This window comes from Phyllostomus hastatus, unplaced genomic scaffold (genome assembly GCF_019186645.2).
Source record: "Phyllostomus hastatus isolate PE091 unplaced genomic scaffold, TTU_PhHast_1.1 phas_scaffold_93, whole genome shotgun sequence".
NCBI classification, from domain to species: domain Eukaryota; kingdom Metazoa; phylum Chordata; class Mammalia; order Chiroptera; family Phyllostomidae; genus Phyllostomus; species Phyllostomus hastatus.
The window spans coordinates 158,081-177,688 of NW_025334042.1; the positions used below are offsets into that span (position 1 = coordinate 158,081).

At 36.8% G+C, this 19,608-nt stretch overlaps 1 protein-coding gene and 1 pseudogene across 2 annotated transcripts in view; one reads left to right on the top strand and one right to left on the bottom strand.

Annotated features, from left to right (window-relative positions):
* Positions 1–1,052, bottom strand: part of LOC123812531 — a 31,845-nt pseudogene extending 30,793 nt beyond the window's left edge.
* Positions 1,033–19,608, top strand: part of OSBPL8 (oxysterol binding protein like 8) — a 179,952-nt gene continuing 161,376 nt past the window's right edge. For both annotated transcript variants that reach the window (XM_045829129.1, XM_045829130.1), the window contains exon 1: positions 1,033–1,622. The gene's annotated coding sequence lies outside the window, so the exon portion shown is untranslated. The remainder of the gene's footprint in view (positions 1,623–19,608) is intronic.

The window sequence follows — 19,608 nt, forward strand, 5'->3', positions numbered from 1 at the left end:
AATTCAAGATGGTTTTTTAAAAACCAATGGCATGGCGTAGTTCAATTGATAGTATTTCTTTTCTTTCTTGGGTAACATGAAATAATGGTGAGTCTTAAACTCCATTTTCTTCTAACAGTTTCTATGAAATGTATTCATAATAAGGATTACATAGGCTGAACTCCATTGCTTATTCATTTCTAAGTATCCAGTTGATCAGAACATTTTTTTGACACCTTGTTGAGAAAATGTAGTGAGATGAAAACTGCCTAAGAAAGAGTCTTGGTTATGGCCTGGAAGGAAACATGTTACAAATGGAGTTTAATATTACAGAAAGCTTTCTCATGTGTTTTCTTGTTAGAGTTTGATCATGAACTTTCTGCTTTTCTTTCTACCTTATTTCTGTTTTGTTACTTTAACATTTTACTTGATTCCTCTCATCAACAGGGTTCAGAGTCACAGTTGCTCCAAAAATGGTTTAAAAAAAGGCAAAAGATTATGTCCAAAATTAAGGTATTTGAATCAAGAATTAACATTTATCATAAAAATGGGACGGACTGCTAAATTTCAAACTGCCACCAACCTAGCACATTGTAAAACTTAATGTCTGTAAATCTGCCATGAAGGATCCTGAAACAAGACTAGAAACAACAACAAAAAAAGGTTTGCTAGGGCTATTTTCCTCCTAGTCTTATTGAAATGTACCATCCTGTCCTTAAAAATAAAAACCCCTAATGAAAAACAGTAAATTAAAAGCCATAACTAAGGTGCTACTAGAAATTGGAACAAGCAGTTACTGCTTTTCAAGCCAGACACCGAGACTTTTTTTCCCCCTTTGGTTGGTTAAAACTTGAGCCAAGCCCAAGGGTGGGGAGGCGGGTCTCACGCTCCGGCCTCCAAAGGAGCGTGGGCTCCAGAGCCTTGAGCTGGGAGCTCCACCCTGTAGTGGCCTCAGATTGGGCAGGAGCCTGTACGACCGGTCCAGAAGGCCTTGCCTTAGCCCGTCTCAGGAGTGGGCGGGAGGCGGTGGGCGCGCGTCCCGCGGCAGCTCTCGGGTGTGCGGAGGCTTCCATTTGGCGATAAGCCTAGCAGCACAAGGTGCTGCCAGTCTCTTGGGCGCGGTTGCCGCCGGCCCGGCAGGAGAGGCCTTCTGGCTGCCACTTCCGCTCCCCGTCACGTGACGAGAAGGGGTGTGGCCTGAGCCCTCGCGCCTTGGGGCGGGAACAGGAGGAGAGAGCCCTCTACTGTGAAGGATCGCCGATGCACTGACTGCCCAGAGAGGCGGTGACAAGGGAGATGACAACATTAGGCCGCGACGTGCTCCGGGCCGGGCGGTAGTGGTAGCGGCTACCTCAACGGCTGTAGTGTTAGCTTTCGCCGCGGCAGCCGCCTCCACCGGTACCCCGCAGACAGAGGGACGGTGGGGTCTTGCTCCCACCGGTGGGCTGCGGGGGCCGGAGTGTTCGTCCCCCTTGAAGGGTCGAGCCTGCAGCGCCTCCGCAGCGGTGAGACAAAGCCCTCAGGGCTCTCTTCCCTCCTGCCGCTGCCGACATCGGCGGGGAGAAGTTGAAGTCGGACCGGACGTGTGCAGGGCCCCCGGAGAAACAGCCCCGGAGCCCCGCCAATCCGGGGACTCCACATCGGTGAGTGTCGCGTGCGTTTCTGAGTTAGGGGGCGGTGGGTTCACACCCCTACGGCGACTGCACCTCCTTGTCCTCACATTCTGAGCTTGGGCCAGCGGGGACTCCGGGCAGTCCGCGCCGAGGAGTTTCTCTTTGGCTCCTTTGTCCCCTTTTGTAGTGGGGTATTCCGAAGGCTGGCGACGGTGGAGTGTTTTGGGGCCCGCCACAGTGGTGGAGTGTTTTGGGGCCCGCCACAGTGCGTCTGAAACCATACAAAGCCGCGGCAGGGGCTGGGGGAGGTAGAAGCATTTTAGCCGCCCTGAATGTCTGCCTCCTCCCAAAGTTTGGGCGGACAGTCGAGTCTCGCCGGGAGCCCCCGCGCCCAGGGGAGCTGGTGCTGTCACTTTGTGGCGGTTAAGGCGAGGCTCCGGTTTTCCTGTGACAGCCCAGGTGGAGGCTGTGCCGCGCGCGCCGCAGGCTGCACCCGCCCTTGCAGAGCTGGATGACACAGTGTTGTCCCTCTGAACCTCGGTACCTGTGGCCTTCTTGCAACATAAGAGAAGCGCGAAGCCTTTGCTGTACTTTTAATGTAAAGTTTGTTTCAAAGCCCATTCTCATGAGTGGAGCAGGTTCCAAGGAGCTTCACATACGGAGTGTGCTTTTGGTTCATTGAGACACCCACTCAAGACCAACTGAGGCGAAGCAACTGTATATGCATATTTTCCATTCACAAAAGCCATTTAACACTCTTCGGGAGACATCTGCTCTGGGGAACACACCTAATTTCATTTTATCTAGATGCTGTGTGAAATAATAGGGTAACTTGGGTTCCTACTCAAACTTATCTAACTGATGATATAAGCATATTTGATTAAATACATAATTTAATGGAGTTTTTGCCTTTCTGATGCTGGAAGACTAAAATGATATCTGAGTAATATTAGGCTGTCCTGTTTTATGGTAGTATTATTAACTTCCTTTGAAACTTAGCTTCAAATTAGTGTCTCTTAAATCTTTTAAAATTACTATTTTAAACCATTTTCCCACTTTTTAGGATTCCAAGGAGAGCAAGATTGTGGAGAAACATGGGTGAATTGCTTGTTAGGGTTTCTGCATCCCATCAGGCATCTAAACTGATCACACAGAGAGTATGGTCAATTTCTGTGCTTGCAGAACTTGTTTTGCAATGAAATTATTAAGATCATGCTAGTTTTGCAAAACAGGTTGGGGAAGGAAGAGTAAGGGTATGCAGTCTGTCCTCTATTGAAAGTATGACTAATTTAAAATATTTGTTACCTCTTTTTTTGATAACAACTGTGTATGGAACGACTATAATATGCTTGTTAAGAGTACTGGGAAAGGGACCAGATGAAACATAAGAACTACCTTTTAGGTCTTTAATTATGCAGATTAAGTCTTTGTGGTCAAATTCCATGTGCACAGTTTGAGCTGCAGTACATCCTACACGGGTGCTCAGAAATGCCTGTTTAATTAAAAATGGTCATGGTTTATTTCTGTTATTGAATACCGAATATTGAATATTATTGTATCTATGATCTGTGAAAAGATATTTTTTCATTTATAACGTTATTACATTTTAGAGGCAATCAAATATGTTTCTTAGAACACATTTATGGCACTTAGAAATTTGGCAATATCTAGTTTTTTGGCTCATTTTGAACTGAAAAACCTTAAAGTATACTTTGGGGAGAAATATACAGTTCTAAAGAAAATTAATAAAATGCACCTAAGCCATGAAAAAATAAGAAATATGTAATTCTGTGTAATGTAGTTATGTTTTAGTTTGTTTTGATTTGAGAAAAAAATGATAAAATTAATGAATTTATAAAATCTTCATTACCAAAGGGTCTTTTTTTTAAAGGACAGACTGCAGAATTTTTTCAATTAGGGAATGCTTTTAGTACATTTAAATTTGGTTTGTTTATAAATAATCCTCTAAGAGCAGATTACTTGTGTTGAAACATGAAAGACAGAATAAAGAATTGATACTTAAATGTAGCTTTCTAATATTATTTTGGAAAATTCTTTCCTAATAGCAATACCTGAGGTATTATATTTTAATATTTATATTATACTATTTCAATCCAAACACATTTGTAGCAAAGATATCCGAGCATCGGGAGAGTCAAAATAGAAGACCATAGGCTCTCCTTTATTCTTAGGAATATGACCTACAAATATTACATAAATACAAGTTACATAAAAAGTCTCTGAGTACTTCATTAATGAAGGTGGTTGTGTGCAAGGAGATTGATGGAGGTGCTTGATTGTAGCAATTGTGGCTGAAGTATAGTTTTCTTGTAGATGGGGCACAGAAAGAGATGTCTGGACTCATGTGTAAAGATTTCATGTCAGTATGTGGGAAACCCCTGAGAGATTTTAGATCTCTCCTTCCTTCCACCTTGGTCCCTCACCCCCTCATATACCTTCTCAATGGCATGAGGTTGAGGGTCTCACCTGGAAGACATAATAGAAGGGATTTTTTTTCTCCCTAAAAAATGTCAAGTTTGCAGGCTTTCTTCTGAGACCTTGTAGGGAAGGAATCCTTGTCCTAAAACATCATATCCTTACTCTGTGTTATTTTTACCTTTGTTAAAGTTGCAAACAATGTAATCTGTCCATGGTAACAAGGACCTTGTCTATTTTGCTTACCATTGACCCTGAAAATGCTTAATAGTCATTGAAAGAAAAAATGTAGTTCCAGACATATGACTGGAAAACAAAGAGGTGTATGTGATAATGTAGTCCAAAGTAGATACTGTATAAGAAGTGAGGTGATAAAGAAGGATGTTGGCTTAGGAAGAGGGGAGCAGGTCATTTAATCAGGGAAACTTTCTTGGAGGAGGTGATTCTTGAGTTCGGTCTTATAGAAATGGTTATAATATCTGAAGGTAAGCAAGTTTTCTCAGGAGATAGACAGCATGAACCAAAACATTTAAATGAGACTTGGTAATCACATCAGATTAAGTAGAGTGAGTTATTTTTGGTAACATGAAGAATTTTTCTTCTCTCACAACTATTGCCTCTCCCAGAGAAATAGGTTGACACACCTTAGAAGAGCTGCGATTTAGAGTGCTTGAGTTTGAAAGTGACAGTGGTACAGTGAAAGCAAGAAAATTGAACTGGGGATCAGAAAATTTGAATTGGATTTCTAATTACATCTTACGTAAGCAAGTGTCCTTGGGCAAAAAAACTGGGCCTTAGTTTTCTCATTTGTAAAAGGAGGATAATAATCCTTATCCCATATGCTTGTTGGGAGAATGAAATTACATATTGTATATGAAAGTGCCTACCTCAATATCTAACACATGGGAGAAATCAACAATCATTAAATTATTTAAAACATTTCTTTGTCTTTAGATTTTTAAGAATTATTTTGGTGTATTTGTCAAAAAATTCAATATCTACTTGAACTTTGAGTTAACCCACGTATTACTATGTTTCAAAATTTTGGATGCTTAGTTTTCTTTCAATCAAGTATATGTTTTCTAATAGAAAGGAGGTTTGTGTTCTAAATATTAACACAAATAATGGTAGACCCCTCAGATTTTTAAAGTATCAAGTAAGGGGTATGTATGCCTGAAAATCTGAGCCTTTTAGGTTTTTCTTCTCTACAGAATTTGTTTTTGAAGAAATTGCTCTTGCTTGTCACGCCATCTATCTATTCATTGTTGTGAAGAAATGGGATTTTCCTGCTATTAAGAAAAAAAGTTACCAAAAAAGTCCTCTATATTTTCTAGTGATCTGAGTGATTGTAAACTGTAAAGGATGTCTACCTGTTGCGCTTTATTTTAGAACTCAATATTTTTTTTTATTTTGAAATCTCACTTTTATTTTTAAAAACTGTGCAGGTTTTCATTTATCCTTTCTTTTTAAATTTTTTTATTAATGTTTGAATATAGTTCTGTCCATTTTGCCACCACCACTTTTCCTTGTCCCACCCACCCCCTCCTCCTACCCTCAATCCTACCTATCTTTGGCTTTGTCCATGGGTCCTTTATATATGTTCTTTGACACTCCTTTCCCTTCTTTCCCTTGTAATTTCCCTCCCTTCTCCCCTCTGGTTACTGTCAGTTTGTTCTTAATTTCAGTGTCTTTGATTATATTTTGCTTGCTTATTTGTTTTGTTGATTAGTTTCCACTTATTGGTGAGATCATATGGTATTTGTGTTTCACCACTTAGCTTACTTCACTAAGCATAATGCTCTCTAGTCCCATTCATGCTGTTGGAAAGGGTAGGAATGCCTTTTTTTCTGCTGTGTAGTGTTCCATTATGTAAATGTACCATAGTTTTCTGATCCACTCATTTACTGATGGGCACCTAGGCTGCTTCTAGCACTTGGTTATTGTAAATTGTGCTGCTATGAACATTGGGGTGCATAGGTTCTTTTGAATTGGTGTTTTAGGATTCTTGGGGTATAATCCCAGCAGTGGGATTGTTGGGTCAAACAGCAGTTCCATTTTTAGTTTTCTGAGGAAATTCCATAGTGTTTTCCACAGTGGCTGCACCAGTCTGCATTCCCACCAGTAATGTATTAGGGTTCCCTTTCTGCCACAACCTCACCAGCACTTGTTTGCCGATTTGTTTATGATGGCCATTCTGACCAGTGTGAGATGGTATCTCATTGTGGTTTTAATTTGCATCCCCCTGATGGCTAGTGATGCTGAGCATCCTTTCATATGTCTCTTGGCCCTCTGTATGTCCTCCTTGGAGGAGTGTCCGTTCAGGCCCTTTGTCCAGTTTTTAATTGGATTGTTTGTCTTCCTGGATTGGAGTCATGTAAAACACTCAGTATTTTTTGAGCAGGCTAATAGACTTCTGTATTGTTTCTTCTCTAAGCTTTTTGTTCCAGTAGCTGTTTGTTCTTTTATGAATCTCAAAATTTTGTTATACTTTGTGAAGTCTTTATAACCCATGGAATAGTCTATTTGTATAATATTTGGAAGGGATTTTCATTATAAAAACACTAAAAAGAGTCTGAATTTTGAAATGGTAAAGAAAGCAGTTACCCAGATAGAATATATCTTCTATATTCACAAAGGACTGAAAAAAAAAAAAAAAGAGGAAATAGTTTTAGAGCTTGAAGACTTCTCAGAATAAGAGGAGAAACTTTTTGATTTAGGGTTGTTAAAAACATGATAGATTCAAAGGGAGATTGTTATAGCTCCCAAAGTTGACTTAGTAGGAATGGCTGATCATCATCATCATCATCATAGTAGCTAATTTGTTGTGACTGTTAACCCAGGTTCCACTTTAAGATTACTTGTCATGTTCTCATATTTATTCCTCACAGTGACCTCCTTCCTGCCCCGCCCCCCCACCATCACTCCCCTCAAATCAGGCTATTTTCTTGTTTTCTTGTCCTTTGTAAACTTCTGGCCCAGGTGGTGGAGCCTAGCAAAAGGATTTTAATTTGAAGTTTAAGGAAATCTTTGACTTCAAAGCTTCTCCTTTGAACCACTGAATTACACTGACTTGTAGAGTTTATGTGCAGATGCCCCTTATAACAGGTCTTGACCTTATGATATTTGTGAGACTGCTTTGACTATGATCTGATGAAAACCCACTTTGTAATAAGATGGCATATAACCTCATTTTTTTTCTATTTTGTGTGTATTTGACATCCTATTTTTTTTTAAATTTAAGAAATATAGTAAGTCAAATAATTCTTTAATATTTATTCAGTTGCCCTTTTCTCACTAGGAAATTCCAGGGTCTACTAGAAATATAAGAACATGTTAGTTACAGTATTTCAAGGTGACTTGTTACAATTTTTAAAATAAATACTTTAAATTTTTAGTTGGTGTGGATGTTTATTATGTAGTCTGTTTGAGGATCACAAATATATGTAATGAAATCTATCCTTTTTTTTCCATGACCAATCCAAGTCACTTAAGTTTTTTTAAGCCTTCTGCTGCTGAATTTTCCACCATTAAACTAACTTGGTTTTTGATTGCCAAATGCCACATATTAGTAGAAGTATAATAGTTTATCAGCTTATACAGTTTCTAACAAAGAAGGCTCAGACCCCTGTGGAAATTACAAAATCTGTGTAGGTATATTTTGATGGGGTTGGGGAAATGGTAGATCTGGGGAGAGAGCAGTCCAATCTAAGTAACATTATTACTGAGTTAGAGTAATAAGGTAGGGTGCCTTGGACATGAGGGCACAGGGACATTGTTCAAGTGCAGAGGAAAGTGAAGGACTTCTGAAGACTAGCTTTGCTTACTGTATACTTTTGCCTATTGTTTTGACTATAACATTTAAGATTAGCAATCCAGAAGTAAAGAAAACAGTACAATGTACCATAGTGGGGAATTTGTAATAGTTCCTAGGCTGTTTTGCAAGATATGTATGGATCCTTTATAAATATTCATTGATGATGGTGGAAAGAATCTCTTACTACCTATTATTTTAGAAGTATGGAGAGGCAGATTAGTACAGGCCGTAGAACATGACTGCTTAAATTCAGTACCTGTGCAGCCACTTACCATTTATTTAGCCTATTGCCTTGTCCTATGCTGACATGAGGTGGCTGCAGGAGAAGAAAATGATGTATTTAGTCAAAATGAGGCCCAGAGGTGCATCCTATGAGTTTTCCAAGGTTCTTATGTGGTATGGAAGTTCTCACATAATCATAATGAAGGAAATAGAAGTTAGCAGAGAGCCAGCAAGCCTATCATGAGGCTATTACTGTGAAGGGAGGGGCCATTTGAACGAGGTTTTAGGGAGGGTGACTGGCAGATTCAGCTTTGCCACACCATAGTTTGTGCTTCTTCATGTAGTGTAGTTTACACTGGGAAGTGGTTGCTCAGCCAATAATGCATTTCTCAGTCATTTTCTCCTCTACCCGCATCTTCCCATCCTGCATTGAAGTGGGGCCATGTGATCAGGTTTTGCCATGGAATGTGAATTCAAAATATGTTGTAACTTCTGGGTTGAAGTGTTCTTGTTTTCCCTTCCACAGGCCAGATGCAGAGGCAGGGAGGGTCTCTTATGATATGTTAAAGCCATGAGGTTGGAAGGATCTAGAGTCCCTAAATTACCATGTGGGAGAAAGCTGTGCACCAAATAGAAGCACCCACTCCAGACTGTAACTTCAATGAGAACTTTTAATTATGTGAAATGACTGAAAATTTGGGGTTTATTTGTTGGGCAGCTAATGTTGCCTTAACTATAAGCATGGGCTGCATAGAGGAGGTCATTGAGGCCCTGAGGATATTCATACCATCAGGAACTGAGGTGGAACCAAGTTAGGAAATCCCTAACTGGATACTGTCCCAACATACACAGCAGCATATGCCTTTTTTTTAAAAGATTTTATTTATTTATTTTTAGAGAGGGAAGGGAGGGAGAAAGAGAGAGAGAGAAACATCAATGTGCGGTTGCTGGGAGCCGTGGCCTGCAACCCAGGCATGTGCCCTGACTGGGAATCGAACCTGCGACACTTTGGTTCGCAGCCCACGCTCAATCCACTGAGCTACACCAGCCAGGGCTAGCATATGCCTTTATGACTCAATGAGCGCCAATGGCCAAACCTCAGAGGCCATGAGGACCCAGAGGGCAGTCTTCAGGTCTGCATTCACACCAATCATAACAATCCCTGTGCCCACAGAAGCTTTTCTGTATGACCACATACCATCATTAGAATCAGGAGCCGAGAGAAATGACAAAAAATTTTCTATAAAAGTCTGAAGAGTTCCCTTAAAGCAGGGTTTCTCAGCTTGGCACTGTTGACATTTTGGGCTAGCTAATTGTTTGTGAATGGCTTGCCTGTGCCTTGTAGAATGTTCAGCAGCATCCTCATTCTCTACTAATTAGATGCTAATACTACCTTCCCAAGTTATACAACCAAAAATGTCTCTAGACATTGCAAGTGTCCCTTTGGGGACAAACTCACCCTTAATAGAGAACCACTGTCTTAAAAACTGAGTTAACCTGAAATTATTTTAAACTGAAAGAAACTTATCTTTAATTAAAGGATTTTTTCCCCTTTTAGGAGATGGGCAGCGTTCATGGGGGGAGGCTTATTTATGAATATGCAATAAAGAAAGCTATGTTGTTTTTATGAAATATACTGGTTTATATTAAATGTTGATCCACATTTCTATTAATTTATCAATTTAGACATCTGTATTTCCATTTTTTCTTCTTTCTTAACTGGTAGCTATACTTCTTACTGCTTAAATAAACATATCCATCTCCCATTCTTCTACCCAAATAACCCCAGCTGTCATGTCCATAGAATCTCTCTAAATAATGAAAACCAGTAAATAATTTTGACATTATGATGATGTAAATGTTATTTAATGCTGGGCCAGGTAGTGTGCTTAGATTGTGATTGCTTTTCTACAGATCGTATTAAGCAGCCCATGGGCTACTTGAGGAAAAATGTCAATAGCATCAAGTTTCAGTACAATAAAATAACATTTTATTTTACTTATATTATCAGTTACTCAAAGCCTAGCCATTGAATTAAAAAAAGTTGGACATGACTTTCTGTTTTCTTGGTGTTTCTAATTGCCCCCTTTTCTTGTACTGTGTGCTTTTATTATAGTCTCTCAGTCCCCCTGCCCCCATCCCATACTTCTGAGCATAGTATCTGTTGCACTGTGTTCCCTATTTATGTGTAGTTCCCTGTATTTCTGTCTCAGTTTGGACTGCTTTTGTTTTGGGTCTCTTTCTGAAACCTCCTTTCCTTTCACTGTACTCTTAACATTGGATTCATTCTATTATACGTCTTCCTTTTTTTTCTTTAATGTACTCAATCTTTGTTTCTGGGTTACATTCTCAAGTAACTTCCTAAAAACTGTGTTTGAGAGGCAAACTTTGATTTATTCAATGTACAAAAATGTCTTCATTCTAGTCTCATATTAAACTGATAGTTTGGCTGAGTACAACATTGTAGGTTGCAAATAATTTTCCTTTAGAACTCTGAAAGCATTGTTTGGTTCTTTTCTGGCATCCAGGGATGGTTAATAGAAGCCACATGTCATCTAATTCACTATCCTTTTAAGATATTTTGTTTATATTGTCTGAAAGCTTTTAGGATCTTCTTTGTTTTACATTCCTGCTACAGAGTCATAATGACATATATAGATTGTTTTGTTTCAGTTATTTGTTCTAGGCAGTCACTTGCCCTTATTGTCGGAATCAGATTCTTCTTTAACTCTAGGAAATTCTCTGTTGTCTTTGATATTTTCTTCCCTTCATATTCTTTTTTGCTTGTTTTCTCTTCAATAAGCTGATGTTTTCTTTCTTGAATTGATCCTCCTTGTCTCATTTTTACTTTCATATTTTGTGATTCTCTTTGCTCTGTGTTTAGGGTATTTTTTTCCCCATAGTTTCTGGCTGATTTTTTTTGTGGGAGGAGGATAACCTATGAATTTTCTTGTCCTTTTTTTTCTTTTTCTACCATTCTTGTTTTATGTTGTAATACATTTTTTAGTCTCAGAATATATAAAGTATATTTTTAAAAGACATCTTGTGTTTCCTTAGTTGTCTCTTTTTCTTTGGTCAGTTATTATGTTTGTTTTGTAGTCATTCTTTTTAATGTAAGTTTTTCTTACATGCCTGGTGATCCTTAGTTTTCTATTCATGTTTCCACAAAAAAAGGACTGGGTTTCTGGTCTGGGTCTGTCCTCTGCCACCCTGCTCCTTGTACTGTTTTCCCTATTAGGTTTTCCCTTGGAGTAGAAATTCTGACTGAAATACTTAGGGGGCGGGGCAGTACAGGTTAGGGACTGTCAATTGGCAAGCATTGTTTTAGAGTAAGAGGGAAGGGAGCTAGCTTCCAGATTGTGGGTCCTCTAAATGTCAGATGAGACAGGTTTCTTACTGTGTCCCAGCATCCCTAGTTATCTTTCTCTACTGAGGAAGATAACTCATTCATTTTCTTTAAGAAAAGCCAACTATCTTTTTTCTTGGGGGTAAATATCAGTTGTTTAGATACTGCTTGGAAATAGGGGATGGGAAATGTAGTTGTCCCTTATACAGTCAATCAAGTGATATTTAATTCTCCTATTTTTAGCCCCTCTCCATTCTTGCCCTTCGCTGTACCATTGCTTTGTGATCATGCTTCTCAGGTTTTGTTAGCTGTATGGGTTCCCACTGTTTTGCATCACTCTTGAAGGGTAAAAGGAGGCTCTGGGTTTCTCTGCTTCTTGTGTCAATCTCACATCTACTTTCATCTTTTAGAAATTTGTTGAATTCACTCTTATCCCCAATTTTAATGTCTTTGCTCTTATGGTTTTATTTCTTTCTGTATGAATTGTTTTTAATTGCAATGGGATATCTGGAGTAACTGGCAAGAAAATTTATATTTAGTCCACTAGTTTTTATTGGAGTCCTTTTGTTGCTTCGTAAACAGAAGGTTTAGAACTGTTGAACTATATTTTTTGTTAACACAGGTTTAGTTGTAAAAATTGTGATATTGATACAGTGACGTTACTTCACTATTGATTTATATACGTGTGTGACTTTATGCCAATGGTCCTAAAACTTGTATTCTTTTGAATTCTTGTTTGCTTCTTAGTTTTTCTGTTTGCTTGTCATCAACCTCAACTTGTACGTGTCATTATGATTCACTTGCCATTTTTAGTTTGCTACTTGGGAACTGAATGAGACCATTTAGAATTGTGCATAAAATAGTGACTTTGGTCTAGAGAATGGCATGTTACCTTTATGCTTGTGGCTGTTGTGACATTTCAATAGTTTAGAAGTCTTTACTTATTTTACTTACTACTGTGTACAGACTGGTGAGGCGTTACTCTTTTTTATTTACTCTGCCATAATAGTTATAGCTAGTTTGGTTAATTACTTATGATATTTTTTACTTTTTCTTTTCCTTCTCTTCTGCCTTATAAGCTTTGACACTTTAAATTTTGAGCTTGGATTGTCTAGCTAGCTTATTAAGGGCCTTAATTTTCATCTCCTCTTTTCATTTTATATTCTTCAAAATTTCCAGGCATTGTTCTAAACTTTCTTTAACTTACTGTGTTTTTATTTCCAAGTCTCCTTTCCTGAATACTCAGGTTTCATAGTTATTGCCTATAAATTACCCTAGGCTACTAAATTTAAATTTATCAATTTTTTCCCCTCTTTTCCAATAATAATATTGCTGCATCTCCCTATTAATCTTGTTCAATTCTTCTCTCAAGAGACTTTGTAGTTCTTTCATCTACAGCTATGGTTTCAACTGTTGGAGTGTGTATCTTTTATGATTGAAATTATAATTCTTCTGCAATCAGAAATTTTTACAATCCATATTCTAAATATGCTAGCTATTTTGAAGTTGAAACCCTGACCGAAGGGTTTTGATTTGGTAGGCTTAAATTCCCAGATTGGGCCTGATTATATAAGATATAGAACCCATGTAGTATATACTTATTGGAAATTTAAAGAAGCCTTAGTAAATAAATGGGCTCTTGTGAAATTTCTTTATTTGCATAATGTAGAGAAAGTCAAAGTTGTAAATATTCCCTAATGTAGTTGACACCTATTCACTGAATATTTTGTGAACTTTATCTTCTGTGAAACTGTTGATTTTAGCATCCAGAGATTGGATTAGATAGTAATTAGATATTTCTTGCTTTACCTTTTTCATGTGTTCTAAGCATTTTCAGATATCTGTTGTCATGATGATTAATTTCCTTTTTGATTGGCTCATTACAATATCTTTTATTGTTTCTATTATGTTTATAGTCTTGATACATTTTTTCACTGTTCCTGAAACTTTAAAATAGAATCTTCAGCATTATCTTCAAACAATACTTTGGCTGTTTTCAAAAGATTCATTATTTGGGAAGTTATGGTTTTTATATCTTTATTTCCCCAATAATTTATGATTAGGATGTAGGAATTGAAAAAACAATACCCTGTCATTATTGATGAAAAAGTCTTCTGTAAAATTAGAGGTTCATTTAAAGAGATTGATTACTTAACATATTCAGCACTGTAACTAGCAAGGTCTTGTTTATTTGGAGCTTCTTCTTAATTCACAGTGGTAATTAGCTTCTTCAAACTCGAAGTTGAAATTAAGCAGTGATACATTCTGTGACTATCAAATTATGATTTTAATTAAATTGAGAAAATGTGTGATTTTTTTATATTCTCTAAGATTATTTTATTGTTATATAGATCAGTTTTCTTTTAGGAACAGGCTTTCAGTATAACAGTTATCTCCATAGTTTCTCATTTTTGGTAGTGAGACTCAATTCAAGTATTAAATATTGTGTTGGTTTTCATAGATCCTTTTTGAATTGGCATGCAGAAGTGTAATTATGTCTTGGTTACTTGAATGATAAATTAAAGATGATGAATACTTTGGTTGTTGTAATTTATACCTAGAATTCAAAACCCAGAAGCATCTAGGCCAGAGTGAGGCACTCAAATACTCATTCTTCTTTCATGTTCAAGATGGCTATTCTTAATCTGTATTAAAATATGAAGAAGTTGCTTTTGAGGTTGAGTAAGAAAAGCAATAATAAAATTCCTTAGATTGTCTTGAATTAACTTGAGATCTTGCATTTCAAATTTTGATCCTTTAATAAAGAACCCTTGGTTTAAGCATGGGTATGGATTTTACTTGTAGAAAACTGAGTTACTCTTTTGGTTTATTATAACCAGTTACATATTTAATAAATGAGAAACACATCCATTTTTTTCTATTATCTTGATTTAAAACAATGTTCATATTATTCTTAGAAAAGGATCTTTCAAGAAAATTGAAAATTATACAGAATCAGGTAGTTTTAGCTGTAAATTAACATATAAGACTAGATTATTACTATATGATTGCCAGTATCATATTTGCTTGCACTGTCCTTGATTTATTATTATATGGTGGACTTGATTTATTACTATCTCAGACACTCTCTTCGAGACCCTCTGTCACAGGCTTATGCAACCTAGAATTACAAACACCAACTGATTTAGTAAATAGATGTACTGGGGAAAATAAGGAACTTGCCAGAAGTATTATCTTTCCCTGTTAAGTAATAGTGTGACCTTGGCAACCACTTGGTCTCTGTGGGTCTTAGTAAAATGGAGAGTTTGGAACAGATAGTCCCTTGGGTTCTTTTGAGGATTACCCTTGAAAATGTTAGTGGCTAGAATTCCAATAAAATAATATATTATGTAGTATAATACTTATAATATCTCTGAAATAGATGACATTATTCCCATTTTACAGATGGACTTATTCATGTTGTACAAACTCCATGTTCAAGTAACATTCTTAGTTATGTAGCTACTAAGAGACCAAGCAAGAATTTGAACCTTGGCCTATGTCATTTTACAGTCATGATCTTATCTGTTTACTAAAGTATCTCTCAAGCCATGTTGCTATAGTAGACCACCAGATTTTATTCTTAAAACTTGTTCCATTTCTTAGTCTGTAGTTTATAGTAAATGTACTTTTGCATTACAGGATCTCTTATTCAGGAAATCCAGAAGTCAGGGTTCATACCTATGAGTAGTGCCCAAAGTAGAAATGTGACCTGTTTTTAAATAAACATGCTAGAATTTATGTGTCTAAGAATTAGCTTGAATTTATTTCAGTAATGTGACTGGTCAAAAAACACTTTTGGAATGATTCCTTTGTCATTTTTTCAAGTGCCTTCAGCTTCATTCTTTTAACCTACATATTATGGTGGCAAATGACATCTTTTGAGAATGGATTTGATATTTGGAAAAAGTGGGAAGTCATTTTGAACCACATACCATATATAAAATTAAGGATCAAAATGAGAAATGCTATTTCAGTTAAATGTAAGCAGTAACCAAAGGAATGAAACCTAGAAGGTGGTTAAGAAAGTGATTTGGAGATAGGAGTTCCAAAATTGCTTTGTGTGGTGGCAACTTGAAATGGTCTCTAAAAATGAGTGCTCTGAATGAAGATAACCTTTATTTGTATGTAAATTCTGCTATATTAGTTAAAATTACATCTTAAGATAGTTATATATATTCTGTGTTTGCCACTTAGGCCAGTGCTATGCTAATTTAGCGTGTACTTTAGAGAAAAAGAGTTGGTGAATGAATTACAGATGTCAGGTATTCTTTCTGCTTTAAAGGAGATCATAATCTATAGATTATGTGTTTACACATAATTGAGATTTTGGTTATATGCATAATATTTTAATTCTTAGTTATATTCATATTTATTATGTAATTTGTGGTTATGGTTATTCATGTTGAGGGTTAATCCCAGGCAGCTGCCCCATCTTACTTCTCAGCATGATCTAAAACCACTTCTGTTGCTAAGCCTGTGTGTACTCTTTGATGCAGTTTTACAAGTAAATTATTACTTCTTTTTTGCAAAAATTATCTTAGGCTGCCTTATACACTTATTACTGAATAGCTTTTGAAAATCAGTGCTGTACTCTGTTGGTGTGGATATACCTATATATCTTGTTGCACAGAAGAGCTCGTGATACGGAAATTTTATTTTATCTTTTTAGGGTATTATTTTTCTCAAACTCCCAGAATTGTGGAATCTAATGAAGCTTCCTCATTTGTAAGCAGTACAGAATTATATATATATATATATAATTTATATATATATTATATATTATATTTATATAATATTAAATATAATATAAATATATTATTTATATAATAATATATATTGTATATATACACAATTATATATATATATAATATATATATTCCCTTTTAAATAATACCTTTCCTTTTGAGGTTCCAAAATAATTTAATGTCATAAGACAGATATTTAATTCAACAGATAATTTAAGTACAAATCACTATTCCAGGGGCCTGAAAATTCAATGGGAGCTACATAGACATGTGACTTTTTTGAGCTTATGTGTGTGGGAAGGGTGGGGAGCAGAGTAAACTGCTAATTGCACAATCCGTTGTGTAATCACCATTGTGGAAAGTGCTAAGAACTATAAGGTGATATAAGAATTTGCCAACTTACTAATGGAGAGGAGGCAAGGAAGATGACTTGAGCTGAGAAAAAAAATATTTCTGGCAGCACATCTTGTTGAAGTATCTTGGAACTGCAAATAACTTGGCTTTTGCTAGAAACTGAGAGAGTCCACTGTGGCTGGAGCGTAAAGAAAATGAGAGAGAGAATGATAGCATATGGTGCAATAGGCAAAGACTGGGTCATTCAAGGCTTGATAAACCATGTTGAGGATTTTGTTTTTTATTGTAAGATTCCTTGGAAACCATTAGAATATTTTTTAAAAAGGATCAGGAAATTATCATGTTTACAATGATCACTCTGGATGCTGTGTAGAGAATGGTTTGGAGGTGACTACGGTAAATGCTGGGAGATCCATTACGTCCTGTTGAAATTAAGGTACCTGTGGTTTTTCCAAGGGAGAAATCTGTAGGTCATTGGTTCTCAAAGGGTGTGTCACCTGGAAACTTGTTAGTAATGCAGGTTCTTGGGTTCTTTCCAAACCTACTGAATCAGAAGCTTTAGAGGTGGAGTTCAGAAATTTGATTTTGGATAAGCTCTCCAGTTGCTTCTGGTGTACCCTAAAGTTTTTGAACCTTTCTGGCAGGTCATTAGATATATGATTTTTGAATGTAGGAGAAAGCTCTAGGTTGGTGGTATGGATAGGCCGTAGTACTGAAGAAAGTGATAGTTGAAAGTGAGAGGAAGAGAAGAGGCTGTGGCAGAGTGAAAGCCTGAGATACTTTAGTGTCAAATTCCTGGACAGAGTGAGGGAAGCTTGTGAAAGAATAAAAAAAGGATTGGTTAGAGGGAACACCAGGTTCAGGAGAGTGTTTGAATAAGGGCGTGGGGAAGTAAGCATTAACTCTGACAGTGAGTGATCTTTATGTATTTGGAGCAGAATTACCAAGGTGGACACCAGCTTTCACCGGATTGAGAAGGAAATAGGGAGAAAAGGAGGGAAGGAAATATAATTTACAGATATTTAATATTCAAAAACTATGAGAAATTAAAATAGCTTTGAGGGGCAGCTAACCAGCATACGATTCTACCAAGAACTGTATAATAAAATCTCATTGTTTGGACCTATTGATTTTGAAATTCATAATTTACCTAGAGGAATGAGCTCAAGTTTAGCATTGTCTTTACCCATCTTGCAGAGAATGTCATAGTGTGATAATAAACTTATGAAAAGGGGTTTGAGAATGGTTAGTCTACCAACAGTGCTGTTTTTAACATGATTAAAAACTGCCTTAGCAATATGCATTTATATAAAAATAATTTTTAAATTATAATATTCATTTCAATTACATTAATTCACTTTCTATTATTATTATGTATCTAAAGGAAAATGTCTTTAAATGCATTTTATAATCAGACATTTACTTTTTCAATTACCTCAATTATTAGAATTATTCTAACACGTTAATGTTACACTATTCCAAAAGGAAGACCACATTTAATGTGAAGACAAATTAAGGTAATTTCAAGATCAACCCCAATTACATCTTAAAATCTTTGGGGAGTGTCTGTGTGTGCACAGACATGAATGGGGACAGGAAGAGAGGTGCAGAGAGGGAGACTGAGACTAAGCCATTTTGAGATGCATTTTCTTTTCTGGGTGATATATGTATTTGCTTATCTAAAAATGTTTTAAAGAAAAAAATGATTTTCCCCCATTTATTTATGTATTTAAATTTATTGGGACAACATTGGGTAATAACATTATATAAGTTTCAGGTGTACAGTTCTATAATACAACATATGTGTATTGCACTGTGTTTTCACCACACAGAATTTAGTCTCATTTGTCACCATATTTTTTACCTTGTTTACCCTCTTAATTCTTCTCCCAACCCAACCCCCTTCCCCTTTGGTAACCACCATACTGTTGTGTGCTCATTTGTTGCTTTCTGTTTTATATCCCGTGTATGAGTGAATAATATGATTCTTGTCCTTTTCCTTTTGACTTGTTTCACTTTGCATAATAGTCTCAAGAACCATCTATGTAGTCACAAGTAGCAATATATCATAAACAAAATTGGGACCTTTATATCAACATGTGCTTACTGTAAAATACAACAGCTGCAGAAACTCAAAGTTAGTTTTCTGTTGCTAATACACCCCAGTTGCTGAAATTCTCCCTTTTCTCCACTGGCCTCCTGTGAGAGGTTATACCATTTCTATTGGGCCTGAAATCCATCCCCCTTCCCAGAATTATTGTAAGAGTTGGACTGTGTGATAGACTCCCTAAGGATACTGCTGCAGTACATCTGAGGATAAGGAAAGGAGAGGCCCAGGTATTTATTTTGTTGTGTGTGTTTTGGGATTTTTTTGGTGGTTAGTTGTTTTCTTGCTATTGACACTTGATTTGTTTCCTATTTCTAGTTAAATGAATGAATCGTTCAGAACCTTGAATCTACCTACCTACTTTCTCTCTCTCCCTCCCTTCTGTCCCACTTCCTCCTTCACTCCCTCCACCATATAGTTTTTTAAAAAGCAGAACTGGGATTATACGTATTGTGGTTTTGCAGTTTTTTCACTAATTAGTACATCTGAAATCTAAAAGACTGAATCCTAATAATTTCTCCCATTGACTTTACATTTTGTTCTTAGAATATTAGGCTGGAACTTAAGAGACTTGGGTTCTGGTCTCTCTTGGCTCCATGATATTGGACAAGCTACTCAACACCTCTAAGTTTACTTCTCCTTCTGTTTCTCCTTCTCCTCCTTTTTTAAAAATTACCATTTATCGGTACCCTCTGAGTTTACTTTCTTTATCTATAAAATTTAGACATGGTGAGTGGTTCATTTGGATTTTTATTTTGCTATCTTTCCAAGATATTATTTTTATTTTTTAAAATATATTTTATTGATTATGCTATTACAATTGTCCCATTTTTTTCTCCTTTTGCTCCCTCCACCCAGTTACCCCCATTCCCTCTGGCAATCCCTCCGCCCCACTTAGTTCATGTGTGTGGGTTATGCATATAAGTTCTTTAGCATCTCCATTTCCTGCACTGTTGTTAACATCCCTGTGTCTATTATGTGCCTACCAA